The sequence below is a fragment of the Narcine bancroftii genome, chromosome 7 (assembly GCF_036971445.1).
Source record: "Narcine bancroftii isolate sNarBan1 chromosome 7, sNarBan1.hap1, whole genome shotgun sequence".
Lineage (NCBI taxonomy): Eukaryota > Metazoa > Chordata > Chondrichthyes > Torpediniformes > Narcinidae > Narcine > Narcine bancroftii.
Genome location: NC_091475.1, coordinates 47,758,947 through 47,774,273, shown reverse-complemented (window position 1 = coordinate 47,774,273; position 15,327 = coordinate 47,758,947). Strand labels below are relative to the sequence as shown.

Below are 15,327 nucleotides of genomic sequence, written 5' to 3'. Positions count from 1 at the left end.
CAGAACAGTCAATTGCTTGACACATACACAGTGTATTCTCTATATGTGCTATCCCTCCCACCTTGTACTCACACTTACACCACCCACACACTTATTCTTCTGCTGCCTCCATGTAAATTATAATTCTCATGATAATTACCTGGGTACAATGATTCACGCAGGCGGATGACGCACACAACCCTTTATCATCACAGTAATTGTAGTTCATAGGATGTGCAATCTGGGTAAAGAACAAAAATCGGGTAACCAAGATCTATTTAGCAAAGTGTGTCAGAAGCCACAATGTCAATCATTTGTAAATCGAGTTTTTTTTTTGCTTAAACTGCTCTATCATTTCTCATGAGAGTAACATCGAGATAAATCCACTGCTGCACCTCCTCCTCACTTGGCTGAACATTTTACCGGAACCACGCTTTCACCTCTGATATCAGTACTGCTAAGATTTGCACTCATCTAGGAAGTCCTGTCTGTGAACTTTAGCTTTCAGGAGGCAGGTGCTAGAGGGAAGTAACAGAAGGCAGGTTATTCTCGTGACTAGTGCACTGTTTGCTTTCTTTTCTTCTTTCAGAGTTCCTTCAATAAATATTCTTTGACAAGTGTATCAAATAAGATTCCTTCTGTGGGATGACAAAATGGCACTTTGTTCTAAGTGAGGGAGGAGGAAGAATTAGGAGAAAAGATCTGAGCACTTGGTACATAATGGAAATCAGGAGAAGCTGCTTCTCTAATGTCATTACCCAAGACACTAAGGGTGGTTTTGGGAAGCTGCAAGTGACTTATGGTGGTATTTTTATGGCTGTAGTAATTGTTCCAATTCTTTGTGATTTCCCTATGAGAATAAGTAATGGAACTGAGTGGTGTTCATCAGAAATGTTCCGTTGCTTAAAATATGTTGTGGACTATTTCAGTTACCTATTTTTAGTGTCAATTTAATATCACATGCTTTCATAAATGCTTGGCAGATCTGCTACAGGGTATACTCCGATTCAAGCGCATATTGTGTTTTTTGGAAGCTGTTTTATCATTTCACAATATATAATGCCATAAATAGCATGCTACTAAAATTCTGAAATGTGCTTAAAAAATTTATCTCAACATCTTACACTCTATCTCCTGGCACTGCAAAGAAATTGTACACAATGTACATATGTAAACAAGTAAATACATGTAAACAAATTGACTGTGCAATACAGAGAAGGAAAAAAATCAATAAAGTGCAAGAGTGCTGAAATAATGCACCAAACCTCCACAAACTCCTTCATGATGCCATTGGATCCAGGAAAGATCCTCTGAGATAGTGACTCACAGGAACTTAAAATTTGCTTATTTCATCATTGCTGGATCTAAATCCTTGAATTCCCAAAATGCACTGTGGGTGTACCTTTACAAAAATCTCGACAGAGCTTCAAGTAGCCAGTTTACAAGCATCTTCAGAAAGGCAGTGAGAAATGTTAAAAAAAATGCTGCCTTTGCCAGTGATTCTCGCATTTTACATGCAAAAGAAGGTATATTGTTTGTGAAATTGATCTAACTAACATGACTTACTGTAATATACATCCTGCAGTTTTGATTTGTTATTGCATGGCACATAAGCACAAGCTGGCTTGCTTGGATAGCACTCAAAAACAAAGATTTTCTCTGGATCTTGGTACAGGTGACAATAAACAATTCAATTCAATTGATAGCCTCTCCAATAGTTAATTACTGTTCCATGCTCACAGGATTCTCCAACTCCTGTGTGTGCATTTGGATCCATGACACATTTGTTAGTATGTCATGCAGATTAATGCCTGGATTGTTGAGAATGATCTGGCCAAACCGATGAATAATATCCTCTGTGATTTTGACCACCCCAGTGACCCAGCCTTCCTTATTCTCCTCAACAAATGAAATGCTTAACTATAGCAGCAAACATAGCCAGGTTCATCGCTGGCTCTGATCACTCATCCACTGAAGATATCTGTAGAGAGATAGCAGACAGCTGCAGAAAAAGTAAAGTTGTGATACTAAGAGATTTTAATTTTCCACATATTGACTGGGACTCCCATACTGTCAAGAGGCTGAATAGCTTGGAGTTTGTTAGATGTGTTCAGGAAAGTTTTCTAAATCAATAGAGATACCAACTAGAGAGAGTGCAATTCTGGATCTCCTATTAAGGATTGAAACAGGACAGGTGAAGTATATGTAGGGGAACATTTTGGGTCCAGTTATCATAATGTCATTTTCAAGTTAATTATGGAGAAGAATAGGTCTGGACCTCAGGTTAAGATTCTAAATTGGAAAAAGGCCAATTTTGAGGAAATGAGAAAGGATGCAAGGATTGGGATAAGATGTTTTCTGGCACGGATATGCGAGGTAAGTTTCAAAGGTGAAATTTTAAGAGAATAGAGTTTGTATGTTCCTGTCAGGATTAAAGGCAAAGTTAGCAGGCATAGGGAACCTTGATTTTCGAGGTATATTGGGGATCTGGTTCAGAAGAAGAGAGAGATGTATAGCAGGTATTGGGAAAATAAAGCAAATGACATCCTTGAGGAGAATAAAAAATGCAAGAAAAATCTCAAGGAAATCAGGAAGGCTAAAAGAAGACATGAGGTTATTTTGGCAGATAATATGAAGGAAAATCCAAAGGGTTTCTACAGGCACACAAAATTAAGAGCAAAAGAATAGTGCAGTGAACTGGGATTCACTGGTAGGGTTTGTGCTGATGGCTGGCCCTGCCTCCCAGCTCCGCCCCCATCTGCCCACATATAACCCTGGTTTCCCGCCTAAACTCAGAACCCTTCTGAAGACTACTGTTGGGCCTTACCCTTAGTTATAAGCTAATAAAAGCGTTTGTTCTCCCTCTAGTCGTGAGAGCTTTTATTCTCACTACAATTTTATGAGCTTATTCCCTAATGATAGAAGGACTACTCAAGCCAGGTATGATACTGATAGACCCTCTGTCCCCTGACGCAGCTGAGGAGTTCACAGACTGGCTAGAATGTTTCCAGGCCTACCTGATTCCAATCAGCGGCATCTTTCACACCGATGAGCTCAGGAGTCAGAATTCATTTCAAGGGAAGGAATGAATGATTGTGTGATGACATTGTTTAATGGGTTTAATGTATTGTATATGTTGAACGTTTAGTGGGTGGGGAGAGGGGTGGGAAGGAGGGAGGGAAGGGAGGGGGGAAAAAGGGGAGAAAATGACACTGTGTATATTCAAGAGGGAAATGTTTGTGTGTATTTTGGTTAATATGGTTCATAGTGTGAAAAATATTTTTTTTTAAAGTGTAGGAGTGAAAGAGTATGCAGTCATCAGGGACTGCTCTACATATGACGCTGCTATCTAGGCATTGAAGGTTAGGTACATGAGGTTGCAGAACGAGGTCCTAGTGAGGCACTGACTCACTCTACATTGCCAGCGGTCGATGACTACCTGCTGATCTGTGGACGCTTGCCAAGAAATGCAGGTGCAAAGCGGCTATGGGCCACGTTCGTGAGGAAGAACTGATTCAGGACACTCTAGTCACAGGGGTCCGCTCGAGGTACAGAAGACAGCGATAGCTCAACTTGAGAAAGAAGGACCTGGGTAGCCAAGTCGAGCTGGCCAAATCGCTGGAACAGGCCAAGCTCGATAACAATGACCTTGAAGCCAGCGAGCTCATCCACCCAGGTGAGCCTTTCCAAGGACCAACTGCTCCCACTACCCCTGCCTTAACGGCTGCCGCTTCCCGCACCAGGAAATGTTTTTTATGCGGCAAGAGCCAGCATCTCCAATCTCATTGCCGTGCAAAAGACTCTGTGTGTTCCAGCTATGGCAAGAAAGGACAATGGGCGAGGGTTTGCTGTGCGAAGGGAGGCATGGTGAAGTCTGTGGCCTGCACCACTCCCGGATCCAATTCCAGCCCCAAGCCTTCTGTCCTGAATTCGCCCAAACCTGCTTGCTGCGCGACACACCAACGGAGGGTGGCGATGAGGAAACAGTGCTAAAAGGCTCAGCACCCATCTTGGCATGAACCGAATTCAAACTTAGTGCCATCATCGTCGGAGGAAGGAGGGCGGCCATCTTGCTGCACCATGAGATCGATGCCATCTTACCCATGCAGGGCAACCCAGGTCGGTGGGGGCCACTCGAGTGAAGAGCATGGAGTCTTCGGGGACCTAGCCTCGTTGGTCCTAGATCAGGACAGACCTCACCAGCTCAGCAACTTTATATTGACCAAATGCCTAATCGACACGGGCTCTACTGAAAGCTTCATAGATTCATGGACTGAGCAAAAATACAACCTGAAGATGTATACTTCTAATTACCACATATCTCTTGTGTCTCAATCGCATTCTACGTATGTTCAAAAACATTGTATAGTGCACCTGGTTTTTGAAGGGGGGAATTCTGTAAATTTCGCATGTATATTCTTGATGAACTGTGTGCCCCAGTGTTGTTGAGTCTGGACTTCCTATGTCACGTTAAAAGTATGACTTTGGAGTATTATGGTCCCCTTCCCCTTGTAACGGTTCAGAATGGAGGGCCCCTAAAATCAGAACACACAAGCAGCCTTTCCACATTGAATATCGACCTCTCCCACCTCTCTTCTCAAATCTGTCCCCAGACTGCATCCATTGCTACTAAAAGCAGGAGGTTCAGCTCAGCAGACCGAGAGTTTATAAAGTCGGAGGCTCAATGTCTGCTCGATTAATGTATCATCGAACCTAGCACCAGCCCGTCGAGAGCGCAAGTGGTAGTAGTAAAGGGAGAAAACAAATCCAGGCTAGTAATTTACTATATCCAAACTATTCATTGGTACACACTCCTGGATGCATATCCCCTCCCTCCTATTTTGGACATGGTGAATGATATCGCGCAGTATCGACCTGAAAGCTGCCTATCACCAGCTACCAATTCATTCTGAGGACCATCCATATAGGGCACTTAAGGCCAACGGTCATCTCTATCAATTCTAGAGGGTCCTTTATGGTATTACTAACGGGGTTTCTATCTTCCAAAGGCAGATGGACAGATTGGTGGACAGGATGGGTTGGAAGATCATGACGCCAACCTCCAGAGTTTTCTCCATGTGACGAAAGCCCTGAACCTCACTTATAACTCTGACAAGTGAGTGCGTGTTCAGGACTAAACGTCTGGCTATCCTTAGCTACGTGGTGGAGAATGGCATCATTGGCCCTGATCCGGATAGGATGCACCCCCTGTTAGAGCTCCCTATCCCTGGCACCACAAAGGCTTTGAAGAAATGTCGGGAGTTTTTCAAATATTACGCCCAGTGGATCCCTCAATACGCTGATAAGGTTCACCCTCTCTTAAAAGTAATTAATTTCTCCCTCTCAGCTGAAGCCCAAATGGCTTTTAACTATCTCTGGAACCACATTGCGAAAGCCACCATGCACACGTGAACGCAAATGTACTTTTCCAAGTGGAAAGTGATGCTTCGGACGTAGCCCTGGCCATTACCCTCAACCAGGTGTCAAGCCGGTTGCATTTTTTTCACAGACATTACAAGGCTCTGGAACCCATCGGTGGAAAAGGAAGCTCAAGCCATTGTAGAAGCCGTAAGGTACTGGAGAGACTACCTGGCTGGTAGATTTATGCTTGTCACTGACCAGCATTCAGTCACATTCATATTCAGTAATGTCAAGTGGGGAAAAATCAAAATGACAAAATTGCTAGGTGGAGAATCGAGCTCTCCACCTACAATTATGATATCGCCTATTGGCCAGGAGCCCTTAATGACCCTCCAGATGCCTTATCCAGAGGAAGCTGTGCCTCAACACACACCGGCCAACTGCGGTCTCTGAATAATGAGCTCTGCTATCCAGGGGTTACCCGCATGGCTCATTTTGTCAAGACGCGCAATCTGCCAGGGAAATGACCAGGTCTGCGCAGACTGCAATCCATACTTCTACTGCCCTGCAAAAGTAAACCTGATCAGGTCATCCAGGCCCTTCAAATGGGTCAGTGTCAATTTTCAGGGGCCTCTCCCCTCCACGAACAGGAACACCTTCTTCCTCTCTGTCATTGACGAGTACTCCCTCTTCCCGTTCACCATTCCATGCCCAGACGCGCCCACCTCGTCAGTTATGAAGGCCCTAGACTCAATTTTAACTCTGTTCGGGTATCCCAGCTATATCCACAGTGACCGGGGCCCATCCTTTATGAGTGACGAGCTGTGTCAGTACCTGCTGGTGTGGGACATCGTGTCCAGCAGGACAACTAGATACAACCCCCAGGGGGATGGGCAGGTTGAAAAGGAGAACGCCAGGGTCTGGAAGGCTGTCAAACTGGCCCTGAAGTCAAAAGGCCTTCCAGACTGGCAGGAAGTCCTCCCCATGGCGCTTCATTCCATCTGGTTGCTACTAGGTACCGCGACCAATGCTACTCCTCATGATCTTTTATTCAATTTTGAAAAAAGGTCGGCAACGGGAACTACACTCCCAATCTGGCTCACCACTCCTGGTCCAGTCCTTCTTAGAAAGCACATGAGGAGAAGCAAGACCGACCCCCTGGTGGAAAGGATGAAACTGCTCCATGCCAATCCCACGTACGCCTAAATAGAATACCCGGATGGAAGGGAGGACACCGTCTCCGTCAGGGACCTGGCACCCGCTGGAACCCGTCCTGCGAGCCACAGAGCTCATTCTCACTGCCCCCAGTCAGGGCCTCAGGGGATCCGGTTCAGGAGGAAAGTGCACCCCCTTCCATTGTTGAGCCGGAGACCCTCACAAGGGGAATAGGAGATCCAAGGAGTCCAAGGATCCCGGTTCTAAGGAGCTCCACCACGATCTCCAGAACCCCCAGACTGCTTAAATTTGTAAATGACTGTTTTTTTTTAACCACTTGTTTCTGAACCCATGTTCTCTGTTTTCATTCACAGACCCTAAATTCGACAGGAAGGGGTGAATGCAGTGAACTGGGATTCACTGGTAGGGTGTTGTGCTGATGGCTGGCTCCACCTCCCGGCTCTGCTCCCATCTGCCCAAATATAACCCTGGTTTCCCGCCTAAAACCAGAACCCTTCTGAAGATTACTGTTGAAACCTACCCTCAGTTAAAAGCTAATAAAAGCGCTTATTCTCTCTCTAGCCATAAGATCTTTTATTCACGCTATAGATCGTAAGGTACAAAATTGGTTCCCTTGAAGATCAGAGTAGTTGGCTTAGTATGAAGCTGAAAGAGATGGGGGAGATCTTAAATGTTTTTTATTCATCAGTATTCACTCAAGAAATGGGAACGGAGTTGTGGGAAGTAAGGAAAACAAGCAGTGAGGTCATGGAACCTTTACAGATTAAAGAGGAGGAAATGCTTGCTGTCTTAAAGCAAATAAGGGTGGATAAATCTCCAGGGTCTGACAAGGTATTCTCTCAGTCCTTGAGGGAGGCTAGTGTAGAAATTGCAGGGGCTCTGACAGAAATGCTTAAAATGTCCTTAGCCATAGGTATGGTGCTGGAGGATAGCTCACGTTATTCCATTGTTTAAAAAAGGCTCCAAAAGTAAATTTGATATCAGTAGTTGGTATATTATTGGAAGGTGTTGTAAGAAATTGGATATACAATTGTTTGTATAACCAGAAACTGATTAGGGATAGTCAATATGGCTTTGTGCATAGTAGGTCGTGTTTAACCAATCTTATAGAATTTCTCAAGGAGATTATCAGGAAATTTGACAAAGGAAAAGCTGCACATGACTGTTGGCAAGGTCCCACATGGGAAGTTAGTCAAGAAGGTTCAGACACTAGGGATTCAAGGTGAAGTAGTGAACTATATTCAACAATGGCTGGATGAGAAAATCCAGAGAGTAGTGTTAGATGATTCCTTCTCAGACTGGAGGCCTGTGACTAATAGTGTGTCTTAGGGATTGGTGTTGGTATCATTGTTGTTTGTCATCTATATCATTGATCTGGATGATAATGTGGTAAATTGGATCAGCAAGCTTTCAGAAGACTCTAAGATTGGAGATGTTGTGGACAGAGAAGAAGGTTTTCAAAGCTTGCAGAAGGATCTGGACCAGCTGGCAAAATGAACTGAAAAATGGCAGATGGAATTTAATGCAGACACGTGCGAGGTGTTGCATTTTGGAAGAACAAATCAAGACAGTAAATGGTAGGGCACTGAGGAATGTGATAGAACAGAGCGATCTAGGAATACAGAAACATAATTCCCTGAAAGTGGAATCACAGGTACATAGGATTGTAAAAAGTGCTTTTAGCATATTATTCTTCAGAAATTAAAGTATTGAATATAGGAGTTGGGATGTTACAATAAAGTTGTATAAGACATTGGTGAGGCCATATTTGGAGTATTGAGTGTAGTTTTGGTCATCTACCTACAGGAAAGATATCAATAAGATAGAAAGAGTTCAGAAAAGATTTACTAGGATGTTGCCCAGACTTCAGGAACTGAGTTAACAGGTTAGGACTTTATTACCTGAAGTGTAAAGCAATGAGGGGAGATTTGATAGAGGGGCATAGACAGAGTAAATGTAGATAGGCTTTTTCCACTGAGTGTAGGTGAGATACAAACCAGGGGATATTGGTTAAGAGTGAAAGGGTAAAAATTTAGGGGGAACATGAGTGGTGGGAGTGTGGAATGAGCTTCAAGCTGAAGTGGTGAGTGCGGACTCATTTTTAACATTTAAGAAGAATTTGGACAGGTACATGAATGGGAGCGGTATGGAGGACTATGGACTGGCTGCTGCTCAGTTGAATAAGCAGAACCAAAATGGTTCAGCATGGACTAGAAGGGCTGAAAGGGCCTGTTTCTGTGTTGTAACATTCTATGGTTCTATCTATGTGAGTTGCTGCTTCAAAAGACCCCCATCAATTTGGTCACAATTTCTTTTCACTGCTACAGTGTAGAAGGCTCAGAGCCTGAAGACCAACACTTTCAGGTTCAAGAACGTTTTATTTTCAACAGTTATCAGGTTCTTGAACCTCCCCTTCATGGACCACTCATCATGGACTTCTCTGGCACCACAAAAGAACTGTTGTCACTGTTAAAACACTTTTTTTCTTCCATATGGTAACTATTATTTAATACTTATCTATCTTTTGTATTTATTAGATTTCATATTTCACATTTATTGTCAGAGTACATACGTGACATCACATACAACCCTGAGATTCTTTTTCCTGCGGGCAAAGCAGAATTACCACTTACTGATAGTGCAAAGAAATTGTACATAATGTACACATGTAAACAAGTAAATAAATGTGAACAAATAGACTGTGTAATACAGAGAGAGAGAAAAAAATCAATAAAGTGCAAAGGTGAGAGTCTTTTGGGTTTTCTTATGAGTTTCCTGTTTGGTTGCAGCAAGTGAGAATTTTGGTGCATATTTACATTAAAAAATATATATGGCAATATAACCATTAACATTATCATAATCCTTCTCTTGTACTTGAAATGGTTCATGTGACAACCCGCCTGATCCAACTGCATCTCATCTGATTGCATTCAGAAATTTTGAGGATTAAATTTCCTTCCCACCTCTGCATTTGCCTTTAGAGCCCTGAATTAGTTTTTCTGGCTCTCTTCTCTTCCTTATTCCTAAACCCCCTCAGATACTTCATTGACAGCATAGCAGCACGGCAACAACCTTCATCACTTCTTCACCATTTATTCATCTCCATTTGGCTTCATTATGGAAATTATATTATGGAAATTCAGTCTTCAAATTTTCTTCCACTGAACAGTAGCAAAAGAAATGATGTGCTTCACAATCTTTCAAAGGCACAGCAGGTAAATGATGCTGATCCTTTTTACACATAGTCTTCCTCACCAATCTGGCACTATCAGGCAGTGCCTCTACTAGCTGTATCATTTTGCTTCCAACATATCTTTTTGAAGATATACCAATAAATAATTTGTTGCAGCCAAGGTTAACTTGGGAATAACGCCCACTTAGGTGAAAGACTAGATGTTCACCATTAAAGCATTCCTCCATAAAGTCAACATTTCAGAAATGGAGAGAGAATGGTCATTATATCAAATAAAAAGTTTATTAGATGGATGTGGATTTTGGAGGTTTTCAGGGGCACAGGGAGGATACTGGGGAGATGATTAGTGGGGGTGTGAGATGTCAGGGAGACAAATGGGTATATGACTAAAAAAGAGCATTTAGTAGTACTCTTGCAATTATCATATCTTAAACCTTCTGAACTAAAATTAATGTTGGTTGGCATATCAAATACACAAGACCTTAAGTATCCTTTGTGGTAGGTTAGGACTTGTATGACAATCTCACAAAAGGACTTCCTCTGCAATTGCCAGCCATTGCATGTTGGAAGCAAAATGATACAGCTAGTAGAGGCACTGCCTGATAGTGCCAGATTGGTGAGGAAGACTATGTGTAAAAAGGATCAGCATCATTTACCTGCTGTGCCTTTGAAAGATTGTGAAGCACATCATTTCTTTTGCTACTATTCAGTGGAAGAAAATTTGAAGACTGAATTTCCATAATATAATTTCCATAATGAAGCCAAATGGAGATGAATAAATGGTGAAGAAGTGATGAAGGTTGTTGCCGTGCTGCTATGCTGTCAATGAAGTATCTGAGGGGGTTTAGGAATAAGGAAGAGAAGAGAGCCAGAAAAACTAATTCAGGGTTCTAAAGGCAAATGCAGAGGTGGGAAGGAAATTTAATCCTCAAAATCTCTGAATGCAATCAGTTGAGATGCAGTTGAATCAGATGGGTTGTCACATTAACCATTTCAAGTACAAGAGAAGGATTATGATAATGTTAATGGTTATATTGCCATATATATTTTTAATGTAAATATGCACCAAAATACTCACTTGCTGCAACCAAACAGGAAACTCATAAGAAAACCCAAAAGACTCTCACCTTTGCACTTTATTGATTTTTTTCTCTCTCTCTGTATTACACAGTCTATTTGTTCACATTTATTTACTTGTTTACATGTGTACATTATGTACAATTTCTTTGCACTATCAGTAAGTGGTAATTCTGCTTTGCCCGCAGGAAAAAGAATCTCAGGGTTGTATGTGATGTCACGTATGTACTCTGACAATAAATGTGAAATATGAAATCTAATAAATACAAAAGATAGATAAGTATTAAATAATAGTTACCATATGGAAGAAAAAAAGTGTTTTAACAGTGAAAATAGTTCTTTTGTGGTGCCGGAGAAGTCCATGAACCTGATAACTGTTGAAAATAAAATGTTCTTGAACCTGAAAGTGTTGGTCTTCAGGCTCTGAGCCTTCTACACTGTAGCAGTCAAAAAGAAATTGTGACCAAATTGATGGGGGTCTTTTGAAGCAGCATCTCACATAGATAGAACCATAGAATGTTACAACACAGAAACAGGCCCTTTCAGCCCTTCTAGTCCATGCTGAACCATTTTGGTTTTGCCTATTCAACTGAGCAGCAGCCAGTCCATAGTCCTCCATACCGCTCCCATTCATGTGCCTGTCCAAATTCTTCTTAAATGTTAAAAATGAGCCCGCACTCACCACTTCAGCTTGAAGCTCATTCCACACTCCCACCACTCATGTTCCCCCTAAATTTTTACCCTTTCACTCTTAACCAATATCCCCTGGTTTGTATCTCACCTACACCTAGAGTCAATCTAGAGCCAACTAAATTTTTAATTTTTTTTAAATGTAGGCATACGGCACAGTAACGGTTCATTTCAGCCCATGAGTCCATGCTGCCCAATTTACACCCAATTAACTTACAATCCCTGGTACATTTCAAACAAACGTAATATTCATCCTGTTCTTCTGTTTCTTCCGTTGAAGCATTCCTCTTTGCAGGCAGATATGCCCATCAAATAGTATTGACAAAGATATTACTAATAGTAATGAAATAAATCACTGACGTAATCTGCTTTGTGGTATGTCATGCTGAAGAAATAAACATGCTCAGAAGATTTAAAAAACCAGCAGGGTAAAAATCAGTAAATATATATATCTTAAGAGGTTCTTTCAATATAATCGGATTCACCAAATTACATGCTAGAATCAGCTCTGAGTCTGCTAACCTTTCTTCAAACTCTAACAACTTGTTTGGACCTTGTCACCGCTGTTGAAACATGAGAAATGCAGTTTAGAAGGTTGGTGGGAAAGACTCTTTCAACCTTGAGATGACATAGATGTGGGACCTTCCCTTCAGACTCTGGAATCTCAACTGAGATATCACCAGCAACATTTAGAGTGGATAGAACTACAGCCTCGATAAATGAGTCCTTACCCGAAACAGTGATTGACTATTTCTCTCCATTGTGGCTGCTTGACCCGTTGAGACCCCCAAGCTTCTCATTGTTTGCTGAAGATTCCAGCATTTTCATTATTGCTTTTTTTTACTATTAAGAGCTCACCAAAGACAACGACAAGGAGGTCTTGCAAGACTTGGCCTTGATTATTGCCATCATGTATTTGGCATTGTATAATTGAGAATGAACAGTAGGATGAGAAAGGAGGAACTGGACAAGGAAGAAATGGGTTCCTTATATGTCCAGAATAGCGTTCAGTGGGTGGGGGGGGGGGACAGGTAATCTGGAGTGATAAAGTGCTGGAGCGGTCCCATGAGGTGCCAGAGTGGCCCTCTGGTGAGCTCCGGCAGCATTGCATCCCTGATTATGACCCTATTGTTCCTACAGTTGCCTGTAATCTCTTAAAACATTTCCTTTTCTCATTCCTTCTGACTATTGGCGGGCCAAAAATATAACGCCATCAAAGTAATCACCTTTTTCTTATTTCTAAGGTCCACCACTGGATTGGGAGATCAGAGGCGAAGAGGGTGAGGAAATTTAAATTCCAGGGAGTCAGTATCTCAGAAGACCTTTCCTGGACCCAACATTCTCATATCATCATGAAGATAAGGAATTCCAACAATTTGTTCTAAAAAATTTCCAAAATCCACCCAAATTTACCACTTTGAAACATGACCAAGTTAAGTGTAAGAAAGCTCCTATCTCCTCACCACATCTAAAACATTTATCTGATAAGTCTGACTTCAACTTATTTAATTTCTGTGGCGTGAGATATAATTGATGCAAAAAAATTGTACTGTACACCTTACATTTGTAATCTACACCTTACATTTATTGTATTGGCATACTGCCCTTACATAAATCAGACCAGTTTTGCTCATCAATACCTACATTTAATTCTGATTCCCTTCTCTGTCTGACTTATAAATTAAAATATATTTTTTAATTCAGTCACCCTTCATTCTTCTAAACTCTGTGGAATACATGTCCAAATTATGTTTTTTCTCTTGGCAGGGCAACCCAGGGTTTAGCCTGGTCAACCTCCTTTGTACTGCCTCTCATGCTGCTTTATCTTTACTTTGGATAAAGGAAACAAAATCACTCACAGAATTTCAGGTGAATCTCACTAATATGCTGTACAATTGCAGCAAATCTTTCCTATTTTTAATAATCAGCCTTTTGCAATTAAGACCAAAAACACCATTTGCCTTGTTGGACCTGCCTGTGAGCTCTCTGTGATCCTAGAACCTATGGCCCAGGGTGGTCCTTAAGGACTCTCTAAACAAGAGAGGTTAATTTTTTGCCTTGGTTTTCACTGACATTCATTTTTCTTGGTGTTTTTCAGGTCATTACAATATAGTTTGGATTTGTACAGAACTGCACCTTTTGGAACCGTGGAATTCTTATAACACTGGGTTGGCCTTGTTCACTGTTCCCTTAAGTTAGAAGGACATCCACACAATTGACCAAGCAGTTTTTATTATGACAAAAAAAGCACAGACGTATTCCTGGAGGAATAAAATCACCAGAAGTTAGTCCTTCTTCTGAACTATAAAGATGCCAAGGTTGATAAGCATGAACAGTAAATAAAGAATTATAAAGAAAATACATTGTCAGATGGAGTGATTTTCTTTTAAGTGACATCAAATTGAAATATTAAGTGAATAATTCATAGTAACAGATGGGATAGCCTATTACAGTGAATAGAACAGTGCACACAACTTGGCCCAAGTGCCAATTGAGGCTGAGTGATGCTTGGAGGGAGGACCAAGCATGCAAGGGCAAGGACTCCTCTTCTGTATAATCTAGGCTTAATAGCAGAGGTTTACTGCTGTCCTTCTGACTTTTAGAATTGTGCAACTTCCTGTGTTTCCTGTTACAGATCATCAACACATCCATGCACTCACCACTCAGTTCCTCCCCTCAGCCCATGGAAGAAAATAATAATCTGTCGGACATGCTAATTCGGTGGTATGTCATGCTGAAGAAATAAACATGCTCAGAAGATTTAAAAAACCAGCAGGGTAAAAATCAGTAAATATATATATCTTAAGAGGTTCTTTCAATATAATCAGATTCACCAAATTACATGCTAGAATCAACTCTGAGTCTGCTAACCTTTCTTCAAACTCTAACAACTTGTTTGGACCTTGTCACCGCTGTTGAAACATGAGAAATGCAGTTTAGAAGGTTGGTGGGAAAGACTCTTTCAACCTTGAGATGACATAGATGTGGGACCTTCCCTTCAGACTCTGGAATCTCAACTGAGATATCACCAGCAACATTTAGAGTGGATAGAACTACAGCCTCGATAAATGAGTCCTTACCCGAAACGGTGATTGACTATTTCTCTCCATTGTAGCTGCTTGCATGCACATGACGTGGCTCATAAACCATATCCCATGCATTTGACTAGTCAATGGATTGAGTGCACAAGCAGAAGCAGATTGAGGTGGATGAGAATGGCATGGGTTTCATCTCCTGAGCATAAATGATTGTGGAATATCTGGGAGAAAAATTGTCTAGTTTTTTTTTGCTTTTATGGCAGACCAGATGTAAAATTCTTCTTATTTTGTATGCAGTCATTACAAAGACTCTATAGAATGCATGCCTGCCTTGTAAAGTGGGTCAGCTGCAGGGACAGCCAGTGAGGAACACAAAGCAGAGGGTCTGCTTGGCATTCTTCATGGTACTCCAGTTTGTTAAGCTGAAATAGTTTTGTAAGTGCGACCTTCTCCTTCAACTCTGATCAAATCTACCTGGCTAGTTGGAGAAAGCTATGGACAGAAACTTAAGCTCCTGCAGAGTTCTCAACCATAACATTGTCCCATAATGTTTAGATGAATTATGTGGCTGAATGTGGAGAACAATTGATGGGAACTTTGCTGTTTCTGGATCTGCTGCTCAATAAGCCCAACTGACGCTTCAAGCAGGGGCCAGAATAAAGTAATAGAGATTATACTGTATTCCCTCACAATAACAACAGATTGATGCCATTCCACCTGCACCTGCACCTATGAAGCTCTCTTAGAAAGTGGACACATATTGGATAGTGGAACAAGCCCATCTGTACCTCAAGTTGATGGTGATGTGAGCCC

General features: G+C 41.6%; 1 long non-coding RNA gene across 1 annotated transcript in view; it reads right to left on the bottom strand.

The window, feature by feature from the left end:
- LOC138738867 (uncharacterized) overlaps positions 1 to 15,327 on the bottom strand; it is a 208,093-nt gene that overhangs the window by 23,704 nt on the left and 169,062 nt on the right. Inside the window, exon 4 of the long non-coding RNA XR_011341831.1 lies at positions 140 to 220. This is a non-coding gene — a long non-coding RNA (uncharacterized lncRNA). The remainder of the gene's footprint in view (positions 1 to 139; positions 221 to 15,327) is intronic.